At 48.2% G+C, this 3,739-nt stretch overlaps 1 pseudogene; it reads left to right on the top strand.

Annotated features, from left to right (window-relative positions):
* The first annotated feature begins 413 nt into the window (after positions 1-413).
* On the top strand, positions 414-2,302 carry LOC133235399 (WW domain binding protein 1-like; annotated as a pseudogene).
* Positions 2,303-3,739: the final 1,437 nt, after the last annotated feature.

The raw sequence follows: 3,739 nt of genomic DNA, 5'->3' as shown, positions 1-3,739 counted from the left end.
TCAGAGACAAAGAATTTCTGAAGTGGTAGAAATTCTATAAGAATTACCCTTCAGAGAAGACCATCCTGAGAAATTTTTAAATGAATTTTGCTTATCTCTCCATTAAGAAAGAAATTGCCAATGTTCCTATATTATTCACATCCACAAAAGTTAAATCACAATTTTCTTTCTTTCTTTTTCCTTTTTTTCATTGTAAGTAGATATGAATCCAAAGTAATGTGTGAATAATAAATAAAATACAACCTGCAAGTTACCTGCTTTGAACAATACGGAGATTTTTATATCAGCTCTTAAATCCTAGATCTTCATTGCTTCAAGAAACTGAACTTTTTCATTTTGTTTAATTATATATATATATATATATATAAAACAAATTGGGAAACAGGAAAAGAAGGGAAGAAGGAAGAACAGGGAAGAGGAGGAGAGGGAGGAGGAGGGAGGTGGCGGCGCCGTGTAGGAGGAGCAGGAGCAGGAGGGGGATGGCGAGGAGAAGGCTCCTGGGTGGCATGGCGCTCCTGCTCCTCCAGGCGCTGCCCAGCCCCCTGTCAGTCAGGGCTGAACCCCCGCAGGATAAGGAAACCTGCATGGGTACCAACAATCAAAGCTACATCTGTGACACAGGACAATGCTGTGGACAGTCTCAGTGCTGCAACCACTACTATGAACTCTGGTGGTTCTGGCTCGTGTGGACGATCATCATCATCTGAGCTGCTGCTGCGTCTGCCACCACCGCCGAGCCAAGCATCGCCTTCAGGCCCAGCAGCGGCAGCATGAAATCAACCTGATCGCCTACCCAGAAGCCCACAATTACTCAGCGCTGCCATTTTATTTCAGGTTTTTGCCAAACTATTTACTACCTCCTTATGAGGAAGTGGTGAACCGACCTCCAACTCCTCCCCCAGCATACAGTGCCTTCCAGCTCCAGCAGCAGCAGCAGCAGCAGCAGCTACCTGCACAGTGTGGCTCTGCAGGCAGCAGCCCCCCAGGCACCGAACCCACCAGGGGCTCCCAGGGGGCTCAGAGCAGCCCCTTGTCCGGGCCCAGCAGAAGTAGCACGCGACCCCCAAGCGTCACTGACCCTGAGCCCTCCAACGTGCCAGCAGACCCAGCAGCCACCAAAACCTCTGGCATGGAGCCCCGCGGCTCTGTGGCTGGCCTGGGGGAGGTGGACCCCACGGCCTTCCTGGACAAGGATTCCGAATGTAAGGAGGAGCTTCTGAAAGAGTACAGCTCTGATGAGGGCAGCACCCTCCCTGACAACAAAGACAAAACACCTGGCAGACACCGCCGCTTCACAGGTGACTCAGGTATCGAGGTGTGTGTGCGCAACCGGGACCACCATGACGATGACCTCAAAGAGTTCAATGCGCTCATCGACTATGCTCTGGACAGGCCCCTGGACTTCTGCGACAGCTGCAATGTGCGGCCACTTGGCGACGAGGAGGAAGGTCTCTGCCAGCCCTCCAAGGAGCAGGCCCGGGAGTCTGGGCATCCACACCTGCCAAGGCCGCCTGCCTGTCTGCTGCTGCTGAACACCATCAACGAGCAGGACTCCCCAAACTCCCAGAGCAGCAGCTCCCCCAGCTAGAGTAGGTCCTGGCTATACCTGAGATCTTGGCGATGCAACCAGGGTAGGGGAAAACCATACGAGAAGCATTAAGTAACTGTGTTCCTTCCCCCGCACCCCTTGCTCCTGCATTTTCCTGCATCTCCAGGTACAGTTTGGGGTGTGGGTGGCTTGCCCCCCCACAGAAACACAGTGCTGTGGAGGGCTGAGAAGTTATCCTGTGACTCATTCCTCATACCCCACCCCATTCCCCTTTACCTCTTTTAAAGTCACATCTCACTGCTTGCTTGGGTCAGAGAGATGTGTGTTCAAAAGCCCCCAAGGAGGGAATGAGACCGTGCCCTGAGGTGACTCTTGGTGATGGAATGGATGTGCTTTCCGGTGTTAGTTTATGAGAACCTCGCTGCATCTCTGTCCAGAGGAGGCGGCTGGTCTCAGCCCTGGATGAAGAAGGAAGCTCACAGAGGCCCAGGGATTGTCTCCCCTTGCTACCAGCATCTGTGAAGCCAGAACTGTGTTCTGCTGTGGTGGGGAGGAGAGTTGACTGCAGTTGTGTGGTGGATTGGTAAGGGACTTGTGCTCTCAAATTCCAGCTGATGAGCTCACGGTGCCAGGGTGTTCTGGAGGGGCTCCTCCCTTCTCAGCAGGATCTGGCTGGCCACAGGTTGGTTTCAGGCTGGAAGATTATAAACCTGCCTTTTGTTTTGTTTTTTAAAGGAAAAAAAAACAACAAAAGCAAGCTGAAAACAAGAACTTGACCAGTGGGCAGGCAAGAATTCTGTTTTGGAAAAGGGAAGTTTGTGTCTTTTTCTCAACTTGGCCTTCAAAGAGCCTGGCTATAGTTGAGCCAGGAGATACATAATGTGCAGGCTTGGGTGGGGGCTGTCTCTGGAACTCCTGTGAATGAGCAGGAGGCCCTGCAGTGTGGCAGCGGATGGAGGTGCAACTTTCCGTTGTCTCTGCCCTTTGATCTGCACCCATGGGTGACCAGTGCCCTCCCTCCGTCCCAGACACACGTCTGCCGGCCTTCACGTCTCACTGTTTTCTACGAACAAATGAGGCTGTGGGTCCTGAGGAAGGGCAGGCCCAAAGTCTGGCTCTCGCACAGTATTTTCTCTTGATTCTGAATAAGTTGTTTGTTTATTTGTTTATTTTTTCAAACTGACCACTTGGAAAAAGAATGCCTTGGTTATCTGTGGTTTACATGCCCTTTGCCTGCTCTGCACCACCCCTTGAGTGGGGTATCTGATTTTTGTAGCCTATGTAAAGAGTCTCAGTAGCCCAGATAGGAGAGTGTAGGCAGCCCTCCTGAAGGACCACAGGATCCTTACTTCCTGTAGTTTTGTTTCAGAAACCAGGTGAGCTTTGATAGGAATAATCTGAATGGAGAAAGCAAACTGCTGAAACTAACATTCCCTGCCCAACCCTGTTCACATGAAGAGCTTGGTTCTTCCCCCACTCTTGAATGATGATATTCAGAATAGGCGTTGACGTTTTGGTTGAGAAAGGAAGGTATAAACAGGGGACACATACAGACTGAAAGTGAAGGGCTGGAATAAGATTTTCCATGCAAATAGGGACCAAAAGAAAGCAGGAGTAGCAAAGCTCATATTAGATAAAATAGACTTTAAAACAAAGGCTGTGAAAAGAGACAAAGATGGTCACTACATAATGACCAAAGGATCAATCCAAGAAGAAGATATAACAATTATAAATATATATGCACCCAACACGGGAGCACTGCAATATGTAAGACAAATGCTAACAAGTATGAAAGCAGAAATTTACCATAACACAATAATAGTGGGAGACTTTAATACCCCACTCACACCTATGGATAGATCAACTAAACAGAAAATTAACAAGGAAACACAAACTTTAAATGATACAATAGACCAGTTAGACCTAATTGATATCTATAGGACATTTCATCCCAAAACAATGAATTTCACCTTTTTCTCAAGCGCACATGGAACCTTCTCCAGGATAGATCACATCCTGGGCCATAAAGCTAGCCTTGGTAAATTCAAAAAAATAGAAATCTTTCCAAGCATCTTTTCTGACCACAATGCAGTAAGATTAGATCTCAATTACAGGAGAAAAACTATTAAAAATTTCAACATACGGAGGCTGAACAACACGTTGCTGAATAACCAACAAATCACAGAAGAA

Source organism: Bos javanicus, chromosome 2, assembly GCF_032452875.1.
Source record: "Bos javanicus breed banteng chromosome 2, ARS-OSU_banteng_1.0, whole genome shotgun sequence".
NCBI lineage: Eukaryota > Metazoa > Chordata > Mammalia > Artiodactyla > Bovidae > Bos > Bos javanicus.
This window is presented reverse-complemented; position numbering and strand designations above follow the sequence as displayed.